A 14,707-nucleotide genomic window follows, 5' to 3' on the forward strand; every position below is an offset into this window, starting at 1 on the left:
AAGTGATTATCTTTACTGACCAACCCGGTTCAAAGTTCTTCACAGAGGTCCTTCATTTTTTCAAACTCCATCCTCAGGACCTTGGACCCAACTCTATTTCCAATATTTGTAACTTCCAAGTGCTCTATGAGGCATATCTTCAGCAAGAGCCCACCGTAGAATTGTTTAGAGAGTACTTTTATTTGAATCGCCAGAATGAATGCACCAACGGTTCTAACTTAGAACTTGGAGGCATCTCAATTCAGCACCGTCAGGGTGCTGTTTTTCCTCTCATCGTCTTACCGAGCCACCCAAAAGATTGGAACCAAACTTGGTTTTATTGTTAGGATACTTCTCCAGCAAATGAGAAGCCTCTGGCGGGTTATCGCCCTAGCCGTCTTGACTCCAAGTTTACCCTTCCGGATAAGCTTACCATTGCTGAGTGTAGGAACCTTCTTCCCTCCATTAGAAGAATTAATGGCTTATTGGGTAATGGTCTAGCCGGAGTAGATCTGACCCGTTGCTGGATCTCATGGCGGGTTATCCCATTAAGTCGTCGATCTCAACTGATGTATGAATATGACGGAAGTCTGGACCATCCTCTTCGTCACAGCCCAGTTGAACTCACCGAAGATGACATTGTTTCAATGTCAACCCTTTTGGTAAATGGGAAGTACGAAGATTGCAGTATTGTTGGGTTAAGTCCCTTCTGCAAGATTAATCCGGTACCATAAGTAAGTATATCTCTTTTTCTTTGTGTTTTTCCCAACTATCAGTACTTAATACTGATCTTTCTTCTTGTCTTTACATGCCAATTCTGACTTCTGGAAGGTGAAATATGACCACAAAGCTGCCAAGAAGGCGAAAGCCGCCGCTATGAACACTAAGAAGATGACCCGGAAATCAAAGAAAAAGAAGAAAACTACTGCTAAAGATTTGATGAAGCTTGATGATTCGTCTGACTCGGAGGTAGCCCTTGATTCCCTTGGCCAATTTTTTAACAATCTTATTGACACTGATCCTTACCAGGATGACACTAGGGCCAGTCACGCCGGGGAAGCAGAGGTAACTATCATTTCCTCCGACTCAGAGCCCTTATCAAGACACAAAGTTCGACGAGTGATCCGTAAAGTAAGGTTTTCTAACCCTTTAGCTCACTTGGATCCCAACATTCATTTGAAAAAGCAGCAACACGAAAGTCGCCGTGAAGCTGAGATTGAAGATGAACCGGCTGTTGATCTTCAACAAACCCCTCAAAAACGTCCAAACAAGGTTTACTTTTACTGTCCTTAACTTGTTTTAATGAATTATGCTCACTGTATTCCTTTTTAACTCCTTTTTACCTTTTTTTAGGAGGTGTCTCGTTCTTCAGGCGATTCTTCTCAAACACAATTCCCGGCTTTCAAGACTGCCCCTGGGTAATCAAAAAATCTTCTTTTCTTCCAGACTGTTTAATTGTATCTTTGATGTTGACTATCCTACAATGTATATATATATATATATATATATATTTTCTTTAGTGGCTAGGCGAAATCCAAGAAAGCGAAGGTAACAAAGCCGGCGGAAGACCTGCCAGTACCAATGCCTGAGCCGGCTAGGCCACCTCCGCTAACTGCCACCCCAGAAGACCCGCCTATTATCCATGAAGCGAACCCTTCGGAGCCGTCCCTTGACCAAGCTACCATGAATCCTTCCACAGTCGGACCATCAAGCTTAACTGATCCACCGTCTCCACATGCTCCAGATGTTCAAATTACTGGGAGCCGCTTTGTTGAGCCGGGGAATCCAACAGTGTTGGCTCGGTGCACAGCGAAGCAAGAAGCTTTGGAGCAGCAGAAAGTTCGCTTTGATATCGCTAACTATGACCGTCTTAATGCCAGTGATATCTTATCCGGCTATCTCAATCATGTACACTCCAGTCGTGAGTCTGAGATTGAGATGGTCAAGCAGCTTTAGTTGAAATATGAGGTATGTTATTTCCGGTTTACCTGTATTCCTTCAGCCCCCAAGTCTTCAGATTATAAGAGAAACGAAATGACCTGTAGACTTAGAATATAAGCCGAAACTTTTACCTCTGAATCATTGCCTGATAGAAACAAAACTTGACCCATAGTCCCCAAGGACCGGTTTATTTTGAGAATTAATGAATCGGTACTTTTAGAATTAAAACCGCCTTCAAAATACTTAACACTCTGGTTTAAACTTGAAAAAACTTGCTGAACTGCGTGCATTAGCCCCCAAGTGCCAAGTGATGTTACTTTGTAAAGGACTTGGGACTTCAAATATGTTGGTAGAGTCATAAAAATTTGATTTGACATATATTAGCCCCCAAGTGTCAAGTGGTTTATTCATAAAGTACTTGAGACTTGAGTCTTGAAATTGGATACTGGAATTTGAAACCAAGTCTTGATTTATCTGAATGTTTTCACAGAATGCAATGTCTGAATTGAACTCCCAATTGACTGATACAAAGACCCGGCTAGCGAACCAGGAATCAGAAATTAAATCTTCCACCTCCCAACTGCAAATAAGCCTTTCTGAAATGGAGAAGTTGAAGACTGACTTTGCTGTCAAAGAGAAAACGTGGGCAGATGAGAAGATACTTCTGACCTGGCGAGCTGAGACAGCCGAAACAGCTCTGAAGGAAATTTCAACCGAACTGAACGGTTTAAAAGGCCGGGTGTCTCAGATGGTCGCTGCTATCTTTGGTAAGCTTGCTGGTTTGATCTTTCATATGTGTTTCTTGTCAAACCGGAATATGATCCGTCAACTGACTCTTGTGAAAAATGCATGTAGGTCCGCAAAGTAAGAATCTAAACCAAGACTCGTTGATTAAGATGAAAGCTGTGTACACTTTAACTGCACAATTGTATATCGGCGCACAACGAGCTCTGGCTGCCATCTCTCCTACTAATCAAGGGTCTAACCAGATCAGTGATGTCTTGAAGAAGCTGTCCATTCTCCCTGCCAGATTCCAAGAGGTGAAACGCTCCTACGCGCGAGCCGGAGCTTTGACTGCCCTAAGCCGCTCCAAGGCTTGGGTACCAGATCTAGACCTGGCAGATGTGGCAAGGGGTTATCCTACCATGAAGGAGGACGGGTCTCCTTTTGATCAGGATGACTTTATAGCCTGCGTCCGTGAAGTCTGGCCTCAGGCGACTAGCCTTGGAGATGATACCAATGTGGACAAGTATCAACCGGGTTTTGATAGTGAGAATAAGAAGATGGCCCCTCCTTCCTATAAAGTAACCGACTTGATCCCACCGGTGTGAGAAGACACATTTGCCCCGGAGGTTGATCCGGTTGGCCTGATTGACGACGAAGCTGAATTTGTCGCCATGAACGGCTATGACTGGTCAAAACCCAACTTCCAGCAGATTCAATATGTTGAGCCAGTGAGGGAAGGACAATGATCATCTCCATGGGCTTTAGAAAGCCTTGTAATAGCTTAGATGTTAAAAACACCGTATGTTTGCTTATGCCATCGCGCATAAAACACTTCTTTGTGAATATGTGCTTCTGGGTGCCAATGTTTTAATGCTTTTCTTATGCCTTGTTTAATGCTTGTCTCTGCAATGTTTAAACTCTATTCCTGTGAACACAAGGAAAAAAGAAAGACCTGGCAAGGCGGTTTAGAAACAACTGGGTTTAAACACCTCTTTTACAACTCACATCTCCACCTCAAAGAACAGAGACAAATATAAATAAAGGATAAGGTTTAATACTAACTCTTAAATTAACGCAGCCGGTAAGCGCGTATAAATAAGAATTATACCTTGTCCTTGTTGATTCTTAGGCCGTTGGCTCAAATAACCTGGGTGACGAATTTGATAATTCAAGTTAATACTATTTGAATATTCAATAATCATATCGCAGTTGCTCGTACCTTTGGATCCTTAGACCACGGGTTTGAATAACCCGGGCGGCTGTGCTGTCTAATAATTGAGTCGGCGAAGAAAACCAGGCTATCTCATTTGTAATATTGAAACAACAAAAACTCAAAGGCAAGCAACAAACATAATTTTAACTCTGTATTCAAAAGATTGGGGATTTCTGATTCGAATATGACCAGTAAACCGGACCAAAGGGGTTAAGCTAAGGTTCGAATATGACCATATAGCCCCCAGTGGCTTTGGCGTTGCGCCGATCAAGAGGGTACCGACAGCTATGTTCTCTTTGGTTCGAATACGACCTATGTTTGAACAGGAAGCCCCCAAATGACCTTGAGTGGTTTTTAACGACCCTGATTCGAATACGATCCAAGTTGGCTCAAAAGGGGTTAAGCTATGATTCGGATACGATCAAGAAGCCCCCAAGTGAGTTTGGCCTTGAGCCGATCAAGAGGGTTACGACAGCTATGTTCTCTTTGGTTCGCATACGACCTATGTTTGAACAGGAAGCCCCCAAGTGACCATAAGATTTACAGCTAGATTGGATACGATCATAAGCCGGACTAGAAAAGGTTTAAACTTGATTCAAATATGATCAGCTCCTTAATAGTCATTTGTGAAAAAATAATAAAAAGGCATAATCTTTGAAAAGAAAAGAGACCGATGGTCTTACTTTATTGCTTATCATCGTATATATAATGTGAACATATGTACATGATGAGAGCCGGTGGCTCAGGTATAATATGGCCGAAGTTGAGCAATGTTCCATGGCTGGTGGGTCTCCTCTTCCGACTTACATGAGTCTGCATGCTCTCAAACGTCAATGAGGTAGTAAGACCTGTTGTTTAAATTTTTACTGCCACAAAGGGTCCTTCCCAAGGTGGGGATAACTTGTGTGCATCTGAAAGATCTTGGATGAGCCGGAGCACCAAGTCGCCATCCTGAAAAGTCCTGGTCTTAACCCGGCGGCTGTGATAACGACGTAGGTCCTGTTGATAGATTGCTGACCGTGCTGCTGCTAAGTCTCTTTCTTCATCCAACAAGTCAAGCGCATCATGTCTGGCTTTTTCATTGTTAGCTACAACATAAGCCGCCACATGGGGCGAGTCATGATGGATGTCACTGCGCAATACTGCTTCTGCCCCATAAACCATGAAGAAGGGTGTGTAACCCGTAGACCTGTTGGGTGTCGTATTAATGCTCCATAACACTGAAGGCAACTCCTCTACCCAACATCCCGGCATTCGCTGTAAAGGAACCATAAGCCGGAGCTTTATCCCTTTCAGAAACTCCTGATTGGCTCTCTTAGCTTGACCATTGGATTGAGGATGAGCTACAGAAGAAACATCAAGCCGGATGTGCTCTCGCTGACAAAACTCTTCCATAGCCCCTTGGGATAGATTAGTGCCATTGTCTGTGATAATACTGTGTGGAAAGCCGAAATGGAAGATTATTTTCTTCATGAATTGAACCGCCATGACTGCATCACACTTACTCACAGGCTCCGCCTCAACCCATTTAGTGAACTTATCAACAGCCACCAAGAGATGTGTCTTCTTATCCTTAGACCTTTTGAGAGGTCCCACCATGTCAAGCCCCCAGACTGCAAACGGCCAAGTGATTGGAATCATCCGGAGCTCTTGAGCCGGCACATGCGCCCGTCGTGCGAATTTCTGACATCCGTCACATCTACTGACTAGATCCTCCGCATCAGCGTGAGCCGTCAGCCAGTAAAAACCGTGACGAAATGCCTTGGCCACCAACGATTTTGCCCCGGCGTGATGACCACAATCACCTTCATGGATCTCACGAAGGATTTCTTAACCTTCTTCGGGGGAAACACACCGTTGAAACGCTCCAGAAACACTGCGATGAAATAGCTCTCCATCCGAAATTGTCATGGACTTAGACCGCCGGGTTATCTGTCAAGCCAGGGTCTCATCCGCTGGCAATTCTCCCCGGGTCATGTAAGCCAAGAACGGCACCGTCCAATCTGGGATAACATGAAGAGCCGCCACCAACTGTGGCTCCGGGTCAGGAACAACTAAATCTTGTTCTGTGGGCAACTTGACAGAGGGGTTATGCAAAACATCTAAAAAGGTGTTGGGTGGCACCGACTTACGTTGAGACCCTAGCCGGCTTAAAGCATCAGTAGCTTCATTTTTTCAGCGGTCAATGTGTTCCACCTCATAACCTTTAAAATATCCTGCAACAGCATCGACCTCTCGGCGATAAGCCGCCATGAGAGGGTCTTTGGAATCCCATTTGCCAGATACCTGATGAGCCACTAAATCTGAATCACCAAGACATCTGACCTGGCTCAAACTCATCTCCTTTGCCACTCGAAGACCATGGAGCAATGCTTCATACTCTGCTGCGTTGTTAGTGCATGGAAACATCAATCGTAACACATAACAAAATTTATCACCTTGTGGGGAAGTTAATACGACTCCAGCCCCCGAGCCTTCTAATTGACTGGACCCATCAAAATGAATAGTCCAATATGTGTTATCTGGCTTTTCTTCTGGCATCTACATCTCTGTCCAGTCATTGATGAAGTCAACCAGAGCTTGAGACTTAATCGCGGTGCGTGGAACATACTTCAGCCCATGAGACCCAAGCTCAATTGCCCACTTGGCAACTCGCCCTGTAGCTTCTCTGTTTTGAATAATATCTCCCAAAGGAGCAGAGCTAACCACAGTGATTGGATGTCCTTGAAAGTAATGCTTAAGCTTCCGGCTTGCCATGAACACCCCATAAAAAAGTTTCTGCCAATGTGGATATCGTTGCTTGGACTCAATTAACACTTCACTGACATAATAAACCGGCCGCTAAACCGGATACTCTTTGCCAGTCTCCTTGCGATCTACCACCATGGCCACACTAACAGCCCGTGAATTTGCAGCTACGTACAACAATAGCGGCTCTTTATCAATTGGAGCAGCTAGGACCGGCGGCTCAGCCAGTTGTGCTTTCAGATCCTCAAAGGCGTCGTCTGCAACATCGCTCCAAACAAACACATCCGTTTTCTTCATCAACTGATACAGAGGCATAGCCTTTTCCCCTAACCGGCCTATGAACTGGCTCAAGGCAGCCACACGACCCGCGAGTCGTTGAACATCATTGATGCAGGTTGGCTTGGCCAGAGATGTAATTGCCTTGATCTTTTCCGGGTTAGCTTCAATACCTCGGTTAGACACCAGAAAACCCAAGAGCTTGCCGGCTGGTACCCCAAAAACACACTTAGTCGGGTTAAGCATCATCTTGTAAACTCGAAGATTATCAAAAGTCTCTTTCAGGTCTGTGATCAAGGTTTCCTCTTCCCTGGACTTCACCACTATATCATCCACATAAGAATCAATATTGCGCCCAATTTGATCATGAAGACAATTCTGCACACACCGTTGGTAAGTCGCGTGAGCACTCTTGAGCACAAAAGGCATAGACACATAGCAGAAAGCCCCAAAAGGTGTTATAAACATTGTTTTCTCTTGATCCTTGACTGCCATCTTAATCTGATGGTACCCGGAATAAGCATCTAAAAAACTCAACTTTGCGCAACCCGCCGTAGCATCAATGATTTGATCAATACAGGGACGGGCAAAAGGATCAGTCGGACAGGCCTTGTTTAAATCTGTGTAATCCACACACATACGCCAAGCGCCATTCTTTTTTAGCACGAGCACCGGGTTGGCTAACCATTCTGGGTGAAAGACCTCCACAATGAACCCGGCTGCCAAGAGCTGGGCCACCTCTTCTCCAATGGCCTTGCGCCTTTCCTCATTGAACCGCCGAAGAAACTGTCTGGCAGGCTTGAACTTCGGATCGATATTGAGAGTGTGCTCAGCGAGTTCCCTCAGGACACCCGGCATGTCTGAAGGTTTCCATGCAAAGATGTCCCGATTCTCATGGATGAACTCGATGAGCGTGCTTTCCTATTTTGGTTCCAAGTTTGCGCTGATGATGAACTGTTTGGATGAATCGCCAGGCACAAAGTCAACCATCTTAGTGTCATCAGCTCATTTGAACTTCAACTCCGGCTCATGCTCTGTGGTTGGTATCTTTAATGACGTCATGTCCGCCGGGTCAACATGATCCTTGTAGAATTTCAACTCTTCTGTCGCACAAACAGATTCGGCATATGCAACATCCCCTTCTTCGCATTCCAAGGCTATCCTCTGGCTCCCATGGACTGTAATGGTGCCCTTGTGACCCGGCATCTTGAGCTGCAAATATACGTAACACGGCCGAGCCATGAACTTGGCATAAGCCGGCCGCCCAAACAGAGCATGATATGGGCTCTTGATTTTAACCACCTCAAAGGTTAATTTTTCTGCTCTGGAGTCATACTCATCTTCAAAAGCTACTTCCGGCTCGATCTTACCAAGTGGGTATGCCGACTTACCAGGCACCACACCATGAAAAATAGTGTTGGATTGTTTAAGATTTTTATCCGTCAATCCCATTCGGCGAAACATCTCATAGTAAAGGATGTTGATGCTGCTGCCTCCATCCATGAGTACCTTAGTAAATTTGTATCCACCCACCTGAGGTGCTACTACTAACGCCAAGTGACCCGGATTATCAATCCGGGGCGGGTGATCCTCCCTGCTCCACACAATGGGCTGTTCCAACCAACGTAAATAACGTGGAACTGCCGGCTCAACGGCATTGACGGCCCTCTTGTGGAGTTTCTGGTCTCTCGTACATAAACTGGTAGTAAAGACATGATACTATCCACTACTCAACTGCTTCGGGTTGCTCTGATAGCCGGATTGTTGCTGTTGCTGATTCCCTTGGCCGTGTTGCTGATTATATCCTCCCTGGTGACTAGGATGACCATGAAAACCTCCTCCGCTTGAACCGGCGCCCGGGCCCTGGAAGCCGCCTGAGCCGCCACCCGGGCCGTGACCCCCGTCAAATGTGTTTGAATTTTTAAACGCCTTCATGATCGTGCAATCCTTCCACAAATGGGTAGCTGGCTTCTCCCGAGTGCCGTGTCTTGGACACGGTTCATTCAACAACTGCTCAAGGGTGGGGCCTGACCCGCCCGATCGAGGGGGCTTTCTGCCCTTGCACCGCTGATTACCACCCTGCGCATTAGTATTAGCAACAAACTCATCAGCCTTACGCTTATTCCCTCCTTGATTCGTCGGGTTATGCTGGTGACCCTTGCCATTGCTATTCTTCTTCCCCTTCGTTGCCTTTTCTTCATCAGACACCGGGTCTTTGGTAGTATCAGAATCGGCTTACTTAACAAGAGCCGCCATTAACGTTCCCATGTCATTACAGTCATGTTTAAGCTGCCCTAACTTCTGCATCAGAGATTCAAAACGGCAATTTTTCTCCAACATCAAAACTGCTGAGCCGGCGTCCATTTTATCAGACGAATGTATTATCTCCCTGACCCGGCGCACCCAATGGGTTGTAGACTCTCCATCCTCTTGCTTGCAATTGGTCAGGTCCACAATTGACATTGGCTGTTTACACGTGTCTTTAAAGTTCTGGATGAACCATGCCTTCAACTCTGCCCATGAGCCGATGGAATTGGGTGGTAATCCTTTCAACCAGGTCCGAGCCGTTCCATTCAACATCATGGTAAAGTACTTGGCCATTGCAGCGTCACTAACCTCCAACAGCTCCATAGCCATCTCATAACTCTCAATCCAAGCCCCCGGTTGTAAGTCAGCCGTGTAGTTAGGTACCTTACGAGGTCCCTTGAAATCCTTGGGCAACCGTTCATTGCGTATGGTTGGGACCAGGCAAGGTACACCTCCGGTTCTTGTAACCACTCCTGCCTCAACCGAGGTTGCTGGATAAGCCGGAAAGGTTTGGTGAGCTGCCTGCTCTGCTGCTATCTGAGCCGCCTGCTCTGCCTCTTGACGAATCCTCTCCTGATCCGCCAAGTTAAGGGCTCCAGCTCGCACCGGCTCATGCCTATATGGCCGGTTGTGGCGTTGAGCATTACTTGACATCTCTGCAGACTCCATATGCCTACTGTAACTCGGGCTCCGGCTTGGGCGAGGAGTTGAATGAATCATGTCTCGACTGTAGGAGTATGCATCCTGCTGGGCCAAAGCTGTCTGAAGCAGTTCTCTTACCCTCCGGGTCTCAATTGCTGCTGGCGAGTCGCCTTCTATTGGGAGAGCTGCCAAACGAGCCGATGCTGCAATGAGGTTCTCCATGGGGTTGGAAAGGTGACCTGGGGATGTTGCTATATAACGAGGAGTTGTACTCATGCGCGCGGCTCCATGGTGCGTGGCTGAACCGGTGCATCGGGCGTCGTAACCCGGTTTGCCTCTGGCGGGTTGCTCCCTCCAGCTCCGGGTTTATGGAACAGATTCCTCGGATCTAGCGTTAGAGGAAGACGTGACTGAGTTTTCTGACGCCTCCTCCTCATGACCTCGTTTGATGCATTAAGATCTACTAAGAGCTGGAAGGTTTCTGCTTGAAGCTGCTGAGCACGAGCATCCAAAGCGGCCCGCTCTGCTGCCATCCGAGTTTCCTCCGCGGCTAGATTTTCCTTAGCTTACACCATCTCCTCCCGCACGCGTGCCACTTCCGCATAATGCTGGGCTTTATCCGCCGGCTCTACCATAGTGGTTAATAGAGTCGTTAGTTTATCCATGAGGTCCATGAGAACCTGAGCCGGGGGGCGCGCGGGGTCTCCTGACCTGGCAGCTGCCGACCCGGTGGCCGCCGTTGTCGCTGCAGTGGAGTTCTGCCCGGGCTGTGTCCCTGCCATGAAGACTCCGACCCAATTCGGCGGCTCAAGGGGGTCCGGAATACTGCTGCCATCGAACAACCCCCGAGCGCGTCGTCTTATAGTTGGTACAATGAGTCTGTCTCACCTGTTGATGATGCAGTATCAGAGCAGATGGCTGTCTCCCCGCCTTCCATCGATCCTTCGGAGTATTCACCGCCATGGATGCAGCCTACGAAGGCACGCTTCATGACACATTGAACACAGGCGGACCCGACGCGCTGAGCCGTTTCGATGAGGTCAGTGTGGACATTCGGCTCAGGGCCTGACTCGCCGATCCGGCCGATGAAAACATGGATTCCGCTGAAGGGGACCCGGTACCCGTACTCGATTGAGTCGTCCTTGGGGCCCCAGCCTTCGTCGTCAATGTAGATCTTGTCGCGACGACTCTTGGTCATCCGGCCCACAGCGTATCCCTTGAGCCCTTTGAAGTTGCCCTTCAAGAACTCAAATCCACCGTGCGCTGGCCCCACGGTGGGCGCCAACTGTCGTGGAATTGTCACGGCAGATGTCCTAGTGAAAGGACTTAGTCGTAGGGCCATCGCAACTAGGAAGCTTAAAGGGGTTAATCGGGACAAAGGACACGAGAGGTTTTATACTAGTTCGGCCCCTTACAATGAAGGTAAAAGCCTACGTCTAGTTGTGTTGGAATTGTTGGGGTTTCGATTACCAAGGGGCTCAACCCGCCGGCTTGGTTCTCGACTTGATCATTTTCTCTCCTGAGCCGCCACTGGGTCGTCCCCTTATATACACGGGTCGACGCCTGGTGGCTTACAAAGTCCCGGCCGGCTCATAATCGTGTCCGGCTCGGTAACTTCCTTTACATGCCTTTCCTTACAAGTCTTTCCGCACATATGGCGGTTTACAATAACGGGCCTTGAGCTGGCCCGAGGCCTTTGGGCTTTCTATATATACTAATAAACTATCATCTTGACTGTATATTGGGCTTCTTACCTAACCCTCCATTAAGGCTGGCCCGGCCCCTCCTGGGCGGGTTTTAGCTGATAGTAATATCCCCAACACCTGGGCTGTTCTATCTCATCTCTACGGTGAAGAAGATCTTAAACAGATGGGCTTCAAGCAGGACTTTGACTGGTCTCGGCCACCTTCGAAGAAATTCAAGAAGGTCAAAGTTCCTCACTTGGTGGCCAGCTCTTATTCTTCATCGCAAGAGACTGATGGAAATGAAGACTTGAATGACACTGCGGCAGGGCCTACTTCAACAACCAACCCTGACAACACTGGCGCTCCTCCATCGACTTCATGATGATATTCTTCAGGGGCGTTAGTCCTCTTTTTTCGTCCCTTTTGGTCATTCGATGACAAAGGGGGAGAAATTTGAGTTAGTCTTCTAGCGGGTCTATCTATATGGGCGTTTTTTTGCTAACTTACAATTCTCGTTCTTCTGAAAACTTTGTTAGATTGAGTTGTAATCTTAACTCCGATGGTGGTCTGGTACTTCTGCTATGTTCTTCTGCATGCTATTTTCCTCATATATGTTAATGCACGCATGTTGAATTACATCAGTCACCATATTTCTTCATGCATTTCAATTTCTTCATATCATATGTTAAATGCGTGTATGAATTACAAGATATAGGGGGAGATCTCCATGATTCTACTCTTCAATGTGCATTGCTTTTCAAAAGAAAATTCCTCACTATGCACATCTTCAGGGGGAGTTCTTCTTTATCTTGCAATCAAATTCCTCAATATCAGTATTTGCACTTCATATGTTTATCCCCGTTGAAAACTTAACCTATATTGTCATCAATCACCAAAAAGGGGGCGATTGTAAGTGCGTCTAGTGCCCCTTAGTGATTTTGGTGTATTGAAGACTTATAGGTTAAGGGACTAATCTATTTGTGAGTGTACACAAGTCTATAAGTCTATGAGGAATTTGATATTTACAGAGAAAGTCGACCCCTAAAAATGAATGTCTTCAACTGAAGACTTTGGATTTTTGAAGACTTTGAAAGTGAAGAAAGTGGTGTGATCCTGAAGACTTGATATTCATGCGAGGAATATGAAACTTGAAGATTTTGTTTTCCTAGTTTCGTTTCTCTTTCTTGAGTCATAGGAAACACCGTACTATTAAAGGGGGTCGAGGAAAACCTAAGGAAAAGTTTCCAAGTGATGCTCATCTCAAAATCCTACACCTACCCAATCCTTTCGAGTGAAGCCGTTGAAAATCTCATACAGTTTGGTCAATTTCTTCAGTGACAGAGACGAAGATCTTCACAGAAGTTTAAATACCTAGCCGCTCCAACCAGACATATCACTGTCACATGAGTTGGAACTGGTCTACCAAATCATTGTCTTCACCGAGCTAACTGGTTCTATTTCCTCAACCCTTTCATTTCCTCATTACTGTGTTGTTGTACCTAATCGTTACTGTTTGAAGACTTTGAGTGAAGACTTTCTCAATTTCCTCAGTTCAAATTCTTCAGTCCATTTTTCTTCAGCCTGCTTATCATGTGTTTATGCTTTTTGTACTCTGTGCTTGTTTTCATTTCTTCATGATGATTGTGCTACTACTCTGTTATGGTTGCATCTGAGTACTTATTCCGCTGCTAAGTAGTTTGTTGCTTAGGAATTTCCTCACCCTGAAATTCCTCAGTGACGAATTTGTAAAAATCACCTATTCACCCCCCTCTAGTCAATATAATGCACTTTCATGCTAGCGTTTCTCTAGAGCTGTGCAACAAGAGCATTTTCTGTGGATTCCACATTTTGAGCTCATTCCTTGTTTGCATGACCCCATTATCTATCCGTGTGTGCGTTTACATGTGCCATTCATTGCTATTGGTCTACTTGTTTCACTTGCAATTTTGTGAATCTCTTTGAACATTATTGATTCTTGCTAACATTTTGCATCAAATTTTTGTGCCACTATCCTCACCAAGCTACTCCATAAGCCTTATTTGTGTAGGTGTGAGAAATCAACAAGATCGGTACCAATTGGGATATTTCCTTGTTACATCATTGAGTGATCATTAATCCATTCTCAATATCGGTCAAGGTACATTTGGTATAGTTCTCTCCTTTCTTACACTCATATTTTCTCGAGTCTTGTGATGGATAGGAAAGGCATTTCATCTCCGGTCTTCAACAACATGGACGGCGCGAACAACTACATCAGCAAAACATACCTCTTCGATCTACAATGACAATGTAACACCCTCGATGCGACTATATCTCCCACGTGTCGAGGCACGACTTAGAGGCATAATCGCATTGAAGGCATATGTCGCAAGTCAGGCAATCATCACAAACATCCCATGTAATATAGATAATAAAACGGGATAATATAGTTGGCTTACACTCGCCACGTCAATCAAGGTACATAAATAACATTACATCATCCAAACACTCATGGCCCGACTACGGCGCCAAAATAAAAGATAACCCAACTTGCGGCACGGTCCCGATCACCCCCAACAGGGCACCACTACTGATCATCAGGAAAGGAAACATAGTAACATTGAGAGTCCTCATCGAACTCCCACTTGAGCTCGAGCGCGTCACCTGGAGCGGAATCATCAGGCCCTGCATCTATTGTAATAGTAATTTGTGAGCCACAGGGACTCAGCAATCTCGCACCCTCGCGATCAAGACTATTTAAGCTTATAGGTAAGGCAAGGTAAATAATATATGTGGAGTTGCAGCAAGCGGCTAGCATATGAGGTGGCTAACTTATTCGCAAAAGAGAGCGAGAAGAGGAGGCAAAGCGCGAGCGAGAATCTAGAGGACAACCTGCGCAAACATTACTCCAACACCGTGTCCACTTCCCGGACTCCGCCGAGAAGAGTCCATCACAGTAACACACTCGGTTGATTCATTTTAATTAAGTTAAGGTTCAAGTTATCTACAACCGGATATTAACAAATTCCCATCTGCCCATAACCGCGGGCACGAATTTCGAAAGTTCAAAACCCTGCAGGGGAGTCCCAACTTAGCCCATGACAAGCTCTCATGGTCAACGAAGGAATAGACCTCCTCCCGAGACGTTCCGATCAGACTCGGTATCTCGGTTCTTCAAGACACTTCGACAGGTTAAAACAAGACCAGCAAC

Source organism: Triticum urartu, chromosome 3, assembly GCF_003073215.2.
Source record: "Triticum urartu cultivar G1812 chromosome 3, Tu2.1, whole genome shotgun sequence".
Lineage (NCBI taxonomy): Eukaryota > Viridiplantae > Streptophyta > Magnoliopsida > Poales > Poaceae > Triticum > Triticum urartu.